Raw genomic sequence first — 11190 nt, forward strand, 5'->3', positions numbered from 1 at the left:
AATCATGATCCCATATCTTCAAGATGTACGATAAATGATGTAAAGAAACAACATTTCTTTTCCTTCTACTCAATTTCTTTAGCAAACTCACCCAAAGAACTCGAATTAGTGTCAACTCCTAAGCCCTAAGAACCCTTCATTTGGGAATTTAATAAGGAGAGAAAATTTGAAGTCCATGAATGAGATGTGGACACATATGAGATGTGAGAGCATCAAGACAAACTTTTTCCCTAAAACGAAACTTGTTGTAAGCTAATTCACATATGTAAATTATAGTCCATATAATGCATAGATTAGCAATACACTCAAGCTAATTAAGGACATTGTTTGATAGAATTAAACTTGAGTTGTAACCTCTTCTTCTTTTAACTATTTTACTAGATGTCTTTTTCATCAATGGATTTATATCTTTATTTTTATTCCTTGTTTTATTCTCAAATGTTATTTAATATAGGTTTGAAAAAAAAATCAAATTTAAAAACAAAAAATTGAATGCTATCTAATACAGTTTCTATGTGAAATGACAAATTTACCCTCAAAATATTTTAGGAATAAGACAAGGGATAATCAAATAAAGATGCCAATTTCTAAATACACCAATAGAGGTGTTATTTAGCTCCCCCACCCCCCAAAAAAAAAAAAATTCTTCACCATATCAACATCGTCAGCTTTTAGTTTTTAACATGTGATCCTCTTCAGGTAAGCTAAACGCATGAATAAAATTTTAAAATCCATACCAATAATTTATATGTGATCAAATCTAAATATTTTCATGATATGATCTGAAACTATCTACATCATTTCTCCACTGCATATTTCTATTGTAAATTTAAAATATTTAAGGCAAATCAATTTAAAAGGAATTAATGTGTCCAAAGGAATTTTTTTTAATTTTTTCTAAAATAAATTAAAAATATCCATAAATAAATCCAAGATTAAAATACATAAAATTGTACACTAAATTGGAAAAAAAAATGGTAAGATACAGATTGGAGTTGCAAAGATTAGAGAAAAAGAAACAAAAATTGAAGAATATAAAATAAAAAACTAATATTACATTTAGAATTAAATAATCAAATAACTAAAATGAAAGGAACCAACAGTATACACGAGGATGACGAACCTAACTTCTTGTGAGCAACATATGTATCCTTGCTTCTCAAGATTTTTTTTTTCAAGGGGAAGTGTTTCCTATGAGAAATGCAATTCCTAAACTTGCACAATGTAGAAGCCAATTTTTTTTTTTTGTAAGGAATGTAAAAGTCAATTAAAGTGCACAAGAAGTATTCATAGCTTCCTTGGGAACGGCTGAATCATTTAACCTCCCCATGTGTTTGGCGAGGACCACTCTCCAACCCCACTTAAAAAAAAAAAACTATCTTTTTTTAATTCTTTGGGTAATTTACAACGCCACCCCCTGGAGAATGCCAATATTAGAGGGACACCCCCTCTCTTTCACCAAATTGGACTTAGACCCCCTACCGTCAGTCAACGTTACATAATATACCAAGAATGCTGACATCAGCAGTTAATATTTTTTCTAAAGTCCATTTTGCCCTTCAAAATAATGGAGTACCAAAATTGCCCTTAATGGTTCTATTCTCAAATCAGCCTCAATGAGTTGAGAAGAAGAACGGGTAGGCTTGCAGATCGGCGACTGCGAACACTCTTTCGACGACGGCGACGACGGCAACTACGGCAGCGAACCCCCTCCAGCGACTACGGCAGAAAAATGTCTAATTTATTAGTTTTTACTCATAAGGGCAAAAACGTCATTTCAAAGCATCATATAACGTTGACTGACGGTAGGGGGTCCGAGTCTAATTTGGTGAAAGAGAGGGGGTGTCCCTCTAATATTGGCATTCTCCAAGGGGTGGCGTTGTAAATTACCCATAAATTAAATGACAGTGCTGACTCCAGCAATTTAAAAGTAGTACGATTGGCCCTCTTGAAATACCACCGGGGTTATCGACTGTCCTACATGACTCGCTGGGCGTAATGCCTAACCGCCACAGTGTCCGACAACCGCGACCCCTGCTTCCCCCCAAATGGCAACCCAACACCTCAACCCCTGTTGGGAAGGGTCGTAGCACGGGATGGTGAGAATCCTAATACTGCATGCTCCTATATGCAGTACGACTGCATAGTGCCACCGTGTCCCATACCACGGGCCACCCATGCATTCGTTTCCAAGCCGACCACGGCATCTAATCTATCAATGCTTTATGCAACATGATGTCCACATTCAACATATAACATCTCATTTAATTTGCAATTGAAAGTAAACATAGCATATATGCACATCAATGAGTGGAATGACTAATCTATACAGCATATTCATGATGACATGACTAAATTAGATATAGTTATATGAATGCCAAACAAATGCCTTGAAACAAGGCCACACGTCCTCTCTCCACTTACATGTAGCGTACAAGGATTCCCGTTCGGTACGGGTGAGATCCGGAGCGATTCGGGTAGGATTTGGTGAACCTAACATAATTGAGAGGGGTCAGTACTTCACCATTTTAGAATCAAAATTAATGAAATCCGACGTCAAAATCGTGTTTAGAACGTCGAAAGAAGGTCCCACGTCCGATTTGGGCTCGATCGGACCTAAAAATCACATTCTGGCCACTCGGGTGGGTCACTCAGGTGGGTTGTCTACCCACCGGTCCTACCCGCCAGTTTTGGACCGGCGGGTATGGACCCGCCGGTAGGACCCGCCGGTCCTACCCGCCGGTTTGGCCAGGGACCCCCCCTGGTCCTCCCAGGTGGGTGTCTCAGGTGGGTTGTCTACCCACCGGTCCTACCCGCCGGTTTTGGCGGAAAAACCCCAGTTTCTTCTCAACTTCTTCCATTCCTTGGGGACCCAAATAGGGCTTTTCTCAACCCATTCTTCACACCTTTAGAGTCCTATAGGATGGTTCTAGCTTAGATTTGAGTTCGATTCAAGTGAGGGGAACCATCTTACCTTCTTTGCTCAAAAATGACTTCAAACCCTTCAAAAACACTTCCAACTCACAATGCTCTTTCTACCTTGTCAATACCTCTTCAAATCCTTCAAGATCAACACATAAATCATCTATTAAACCTTAGATTCAACATTTCAAAGGGTGTTTACAAGATCTTGAGAAACCATACTCAAATCAAGGGTTTAAAGCGTGGGTATGGTTAATGTTCATAAAACCCAGCTTTTCTTACCTCCAACTGTAGATCTCGAGTTGAAGATTACTCTCCCGGCACCGGAATGGCAAGATCGAGCTTCGGCGCCACTGAAATCCTCCCTTTCTTCCTCTTCCTTTCTTCTTCCCTTTCTTTTTCTCTCTCCTCTTTACTTTTCTCACCAAACGTACGGGGTAATAAATGGAAAGAAAAGAAGTCATAAAGCTTTATATACTATTCCTACTTAAGTGAATAGTGATGGATGGGTCACTCAGGTGGGTGGGTGTACCCACCTGACATACCCATCCGAGAGTCAAAACTTGGGATTTTGACCGGGCTCGGACCTCGGCTCAAACCCCACCCCAGGTATACATTGTAGCCTACGTATATATCTTAAAATACAGATATAATACCTGTTTTATCCGTACATAGCCTTATGGTAGGTGCACGTACACGGTTTGGGTACTCCCGTCTCTTCTGGCACTGGCTCGGACTTGTCGGGCCAGCCGGTGTTTAAGGTCACCCGTGCCATCATAGCCCATAAGGAACCCGCTCTAACATCCTCTGGCTCGGTTCCTGCATGGTTAAACCGGGTTTAACCACGAAATCAAACCGGGTTTAAGAAGCGGGATATTACAATCACAATACTGTGTTTTTTTTTCATGGTGGAAAGAAGCATGCATTAAGAAAACAGGAAAACAAAGAACGACATTACTGAAACAGAGCACCCATTAACCAAGGAGAATAAGAATCCATCCACACAAAAAATTGACTTAAACCAAGAGAAAACCATACCTAACTCTGAGGATTGTTGGCCTCATGAATGGTCTTTGCAATCCAGGACATAAGTTGAAGGAATTGTTGTTGACACTATTAACTTATAACATTCTATCAAACGTCTCTGCAAGGAGAGGGCATGATTGATGAAGCTACACTACTTTTAGCTAGAGGAGTGGAAAATGGGACCATACCCAAAGCCAGGACATGGATATGTTGGTTAACTATTTTGTCAGAAAAAAAAAAAAGTGAAAGAAGGAGAAAGAGAAACTTGGACAGTGAGACAGTGACTGTAGGAATACTTCCCCTCTGCAATACTGATTCAACCTTGAGACTACTTCACAAGTTATGGCATCTTGCAGTTGCATCACCAATCATATTTTGTTGCAATTTACTTCACTAATTACTTGTCAAATAACCTATGATTTTTTGTTTCAAAATATCTTGTGGGAATTACATCTTTTTTGTGATTTTGCCTTTAACCTTTGGATTGTGTATCAAGACTCATGAGTTGTTCAACATTCCTTGAGAAACCAGAAAGTTGATAGAAAAAAAAGTGCTTTAGACTTTTAAACCAAAGCTCCAAGACTGCTATCATTGGCACGAGTCCAGTTGTAGAGAGCTTGGAGTTGATATTACCATTAGTGGGGTGGTCTAGTTCTCTGTGCTAATAAAGATTGGTTTCCTTTTGACCTCATAGTTTTGAAATAGGGAAAACACATGGCAATTAGTTCTGCAACAATGCAACACTATTAATTTATATCCTGATAAAAACAAATAATAAAAGAACTAACAATGTAGAAAAATACTTAGGCTTCTCCAGAAAACAAATAAAAGCATAATAAGATGGTATAACCTAGAACACTGAACCTTCAATTCCTAATTTTGTAATATGAACCAAGAATACCAAAATGGGATACAATTTTAATGCTCCAAAGATGGTGAGTCAAAGTTGAGAGCCTTTTAAACTACTTTATGATCTTAATTGGTCATGAGGTGCTTCACATTTCCCTTTAAGATTAATTTGACTCAATCTTTCTAGACCATGGCCTAGTTCGCAACTACACCCAGCTCTCTTATGTTTGGAGATATATAGTGCACCGCGAATTTTTTATCATCACAGAAACGATTTAGCTAGTTATGTATAGGTTTGACTTAATTAAAATGCTGATTATAAGATTGTAAAAAGAAGCAAACAAGTTGCATAAAAACCCATTTATGATTGCTATTTTTCTTAGAAATTGCATTAAAATTAATTATTTGAACACACACAAACAGAGAGAGAGAGAGAGAGAGAGAGAGTTAAGGAGTTGTAGCTGCGTGAGTTGATGGGTCAGACTTAAGGAGGGTTCATTAGTTGCTGATTTCAGGGAGGTTGGCTGACTGGATGGGAATAGAAGAGACAGGAAGGGATTGGAGGAAAAGCGAAGAATCTTACCTTGAGATAGAGATAGAGTGAAGTTCTTTGAAGGAATCTAGGTTCTTCCCTCACAGGCTACAAACCCTAAAACAATGAACAATGAAACTTTAAAACAATCAGATGGAATCAATATGAATCCAACTAAATCCAAGTTATACCCCTCTTTCAATACTTGCAAACAAATTGAGTGATCGATTTGCACAACATAGAAATCAACAGAGAGGAGAGAGAGAGAGAGAGAGAGAGAGAGGAATAAATCTGACCTTGAAGCAGAGGGTTGAAGTGTTTTGAAGGAACGAAACTAGGATCAAAGCTTGGTTTAAGTCTTTTGAAGGAACGAAGGTCCTTCACGTCATAGTTTTAGCTGAAGCTCCCGTAGTGCCTATTCTCACCAAAGTTCCCGAGGCTCCTGGATTTTTAGAAAAAACAGTTGAGGATAATGTCGTGTTTGTATGGATTATCGAGAACGTGTTTTCCCTCCTTTGTCTCAGAACCTGGAATATGTCATTTTTCCCATTCTAGAATGGGCCGCATTCTATATCGTATTTCGTTGCTCAAGAACAAGAACGGATACCAAACACTGTTTTTAACACCCTGAAATACTTTCTAAGCATACAATGCATTCCAATGCAAACCAAACACTCCCTTAGTTTTCCCATGTGGCATCATTTCTTGGAGGTCAAAATCTGTGACATTATTGCCCAGCCATCAACGAGTAATGAATTAATGCTCACACCTATCTAACATTTTTTGCACATGCGTAATGCTCAAATTATTTGAAAGTATCAAATTTACTTAGCACCATTTGAAGAACAAAAAAACCTTAAAAAGAGGGTAAGGGTCTTCAAAATACCTTAAAAAGGGTAAGGGTTAGGGTGGGTGGGCATATATAGATTTACATAATTGAGATGGATCATCAAATTTTACTTTTGCTCATCCAAAGTATTCCTCATTATTCTAAAGGTCAATATGCCTTACCAATATACACAATAGAAAAACCATCCCAATAGGAATTATTTATTTTCTCATACTATTTGTGGAAATTTTGAATCCTTTTTTGTGTGTGTGTGGGGGGGGGGGGGATGGGGAGGGTGCCGGGATAGGCTTAGTCAGGAGATTTTTGAATGAACAACTATTTTTCGCCACATAATAATGTCAGATGAGGCTAAAACTTTGTAGACAAATAAACCCCAATCCTATGCTCACATAAAGTAGTTGAAAATTTTAAAAACCACTAAGAGGGTGGGTGGACCATGGAGGGAATGCATTTGCATTCATGGGAGGGTATGCCATTCCAAAGGAGGGTAAATATTTTTTTTTTTATAAGTAAATAAAGAATTACATTCAACCAAATAAAAAAGAAATTCAGAATATACATCATCCAAGATAGATTAGTTCTAGCTACCCTAGATAATTAATCAGCAAAGTATTTAATTATTTTGTTCTTCTTCTCACTAATACAGTAACTAGACATATCCCTCAAATTACGAATATCCATAAAAAAATAAAGCAATTCTCAGTACCAGTGCTAGGCACTCTTCCTTTGAAGATTGAGTATTTCCCCACAGTTAGACCAGACAGTGACAGATGAGCCCTAATTGCTTTGCTTGCCATAACCCTTAGACAACACCGTTGGCTTCCAATTCTTATGTGCTCCTTACATAACCTGAGCTTAGGGTAGTACAAATGCATCCACCATTTAGGAAAATAATTAAAGTGCATGTTGTGAATAGTACAGCAGCAACAACTTTACGCAAGAGTGATAGGAGGAGAACAAGCCCTATGGCTTTGGATGACTATGTGTAATAACAGTCTTAAAAAGAAAGTTGCTATTAGTTATAACTGTCTTATAGAAGAGTGTTGTTAGGTAGAGTGGCTATTAGGAGATTAGAAGGTTATTAGGAGTGGTTTTGTTAGTAATGAGATGGGATGTTAAATAGTAAAACAGGGGACGATGGAAGGAATGAAAAATACTAAATTCTTTTCTCACTTCTTTTTCTTAGGAGGTGGCTACCCTCGAAGTAGCAAAGTTCTTACCTATGTGTTCAATTCTTGTTCTTGTTTTCTTAGTTCCTAATAGTGCACTTGTCCATGCATGTAGATGCTACAAAGCTTCCATCACAAACAATCATGCATGCTTCCTTAGGAAAGGGCCCTTGGAATTCTGACCATGGGATCCAACCCGCATCCACGTGGCTTGGAGTGATATACATTATTGGGTTGATAGTTTTACCATTCTTGACACAATAATTTCTAGATAATCAGATAAAGTAACAAATGATTGCAAATACAAAAATGAAAAAGAAAATATCCCTTGTGGTCATATTGGTTCAATTAAATAGGTTCAATAATGCTTCAAGGAGGTTATTCCTATGGAGGAATTCGGTTCTTAATCCCAAAGGACTCGCTGCCCAAATTCTCTTTTAATTAAATAGGTTCAGGATGGGAAGAATAGAGAGAATATCCTTTCATGGCCAAGACCCTTCTTTTGGGGTTATACTTAGCAAGGTTTCCCTTATGGAAGATCGCTCACCAAGGTAATTGAGTACTTCCAAGTGGACCTGACGGGGGAGGAGGGGAAGTACCCAGGGGACAAGTTTACTAGAGAAAACTTGAGGAGGATGGGGTTGCCAGTGCCGATGGTTGCACCACAGGAGGCAGATGAGCACTGGTAAGAGGATATGGAGGCAGAGTATGTCAGTGAGGAGAATGAGGATTATTTTCTTCATCCAGATGAGGAGATTGATGAGGATGAGATCCTCGAAGAGGAACCTTTATAGTCCCGCCCTGCTAATCCACAATTTAGAGATCCACCACCTTCAGGTGGGCCTTTTGATTTATAAAGATTAGTGGATAGTATTAATGCCTTGAAAGAAGGGCAAGATCAGATTTCAGAGCACGTAGAGGAGAGTGTCATATGGGAGTTGGTGATATAGCGTAGGCTGGGGAGAATGGAGGCTGCTTTCCAGACTCTAGCATAGAACTTGGATAAGGTGTCCAAGGGTGTCACCACTGATTTCTGTCGAATGCGAAGGGAGGTGGTCCTGAAAAATTACCAGCTAGATTTTTATGACTACCAATTCCATTGCAAATCGAGGCCCAAACAGGGAAGTTTATCTACCATGCCCAACAATGATTGATGAAGCGGTAGATCCTCTCCACATTCCTTCTTTTCTATCTTTTTCTATCTGATGGTGTTTATCCTTATATCTTGAGGGTTGTATATTCTAATACATTTCTATAGTTTTGGGAACTTGGATAGGGGCTCATGTGGTGGTTTGTTATCTTTAACACAGTTTTAGTTGTTTTGATTTATTCTGTTGTGGCTTGGTGGTGACAATGGTTGTCACCCTATTTTGTAATTATATTTATGTATGTGGCTTATCAGATGGCTCTTATAAAATTTTTGGAATTTTAATATAGCGTCGCTATGCTTTCCAAATTTTGTTAAAATTTTAATCATGTTTTATGAAATTGGTCAGTTTATCGTTTGTTAATCTATTTAAATTTTACTCTCATGCATGAAATGAAATGCAAGAATTTAGACTTTTCATCTTATTACATGTCTTATTCCTTTAAAGCTTTTATGTTTACCCAACCCCAGGGTTTTATTATAGATTCTATGAGATCTAACTTGTATGCTGTGAGTGGGTAGAGCATCACGCTCTGATACCACCACTGTCACATCCCGTTCACATAGAACTGAACCGGTGACCGGGTTAACACCTGTTAACCCAAAACCTGTCAGGATCATCTGATACAGTAACCACTACATAGCATACTCACACTAAAGAAAGTAATTTTTGTATTTCAGCAGAAGTCTTACATGTGTTTACTTGTAAATTCCTCAATACTCTTGATACTAAAATTGTATTACATAGTACATATATGTGTGGGCCCGAAGGTGTGATATATACACAAGAATTACAATTTAAACATCTAGAGCACAAAATGGGCAACATTATAAATAATCAAAAAGAAATCTAGGGTTGGTATCAGTGTTGTGGTCCCGCAACACAACTCTCACAAGGGCACTCGGCCCCATGCCTAAGATCTTCTGGGACCCATCAGTCTTCAACTGAAAACTCCACAATGGACCCTGGCTCTAGCTCTTCATCGGACAACCTGCAAGATCATCTAAAAAGTGCTACACACGTGAGATGAGCTCACTAGACCAGTAAATGAAAAGATAGACCAAGCAAGCATTCGCAATACAAATGAACCTATATGCATGCAAGTTCATTTTATTATCTTAATCCACATAAACATCACATCGAAGTTATAGGTCATATGTTGTTTGTAACCACAGTGTGCTTATGTCTTGGGTACGAGCTGCGAACCCCATCCCGCGATATGCCCATAGGGTTGCCAGAGTAGGCTAGTCATGGGTACTGAAAAGTAAAATGGGTCCTACATTAATTCAAAAGCAGTACGATTGACCCTCTTGTTATATCACCAAAGTTATCAACCATCCTAGTGATCGGCCGGACGTACTTCTAACCGCCACCATTGATACACAACCTCGGGCTTCCCCCTAATGATATATATACCCAACACCTAAACCCCTACTGGGAAGTGTCGTAGCATGGGGATATGTCATTCTTAACCGCATGCTTCTATTGAGATAGTACGACTGTATAATACCACCGCATCCCATTCCACAGACCACTAATGCATTCATGTCCAAGCCAACTACAACATCTAGTCTAGCAATGCATCATATTCAATAATTCAAAATCATCAATCTCATATCACAAAGCAGGAATAAGCATTTAACAATTTAAGATATCAGCATATCAAGTCATAAATGAATTTCATAATACACACATTAATGCATGCAAATGACATTCGAGGATGACTAGGCTACACATAATAATAAAATTATGGCATGGCTAGTCTATAACAATTATGGAATGATGCAAAAACACTTCAAAAATAAAGTCAATGTCCTCTTCCTACTTAATTATGTATAATGATCACCCTTGGTACGAGGAAGATCCGACATGCAATGACACAAATTTCTAGTACAACCTATAATAAAAAATGTCAAGTTTAGTATGACCCACTTTAAGTTCACAACCAATAGAATACGATGATCCCAACGTGTTTAGAATCACCAAAGAATGTTGCCTAACAAATTTGAACCCATTCAGAACCCGAAAGGTCGGAATGGTGGGTCAACTGGCGGGCAAGGCACCCATCAGTCCTTGCTCGTCGCTCGACCCAAAGGTTTTGCCTGGACCTGTGGCCAGGAGCGGTGGGTCAGGTGCCCACTGGTCTTGCTCACCGATCGAGCTAGCAGCTCAACTAGGATGGGCGGACTCCAGATTGGTGGGTCTGACCATTTCCAAGCACCCACCACTCAGAACCAGGATTTTTTTATGTTCTCTTCCATTCTTTATCCCACCTTGGGGAGACCACTACGGGTCGATTCGACCGCATTTTCCATAAATCTAAGGTTTCATATCATGATTCCAACATAGATCTAGGGTAGATCCAAAGTCTCCTGCATGGATCTTACCTCTTTGCTCAAGAACACTTCAAAAATCCCAAACTTCTTCTCTAGCTCAAGAGATCAACTAATGCTTCTCAAATCTTGCAATTTCTTCCTCCAAAACCTTCATAAACAACATATAGATCATTTATTAAACCTTAGATTTATCACCTCAAGTGGGATCAACAAGATCTAAAAGATTCATACCCAAATCATAGGATTTCACTTAGGGTTTCATAAGGGTTTAAGAAATATAAACTTTACTTACCTCAAAGAGTAGATCTCGAGATGAGGATCACAAATCTGGCGTCAAAATCGAAAGGTTCAACCTAGG

The sequence above is a fragment of the Macadamia integrifolia genome, chromosome 3 (genome assembly GCF_013358625.1).
Source record: "Macadamia integrifolia cultivar HAES 741 chromosome 3, SCU_Mint_v3, whole genome shotgun sequence".
In the NCBI taxonomy this organism is placed as follows: domain Eukaryota; kingdom Viridiplantae; phylum Streptophyta; class Magnoliopsida; order Proteales; family Proteaceae; genus Macadamia; species Macadamia integrifolia.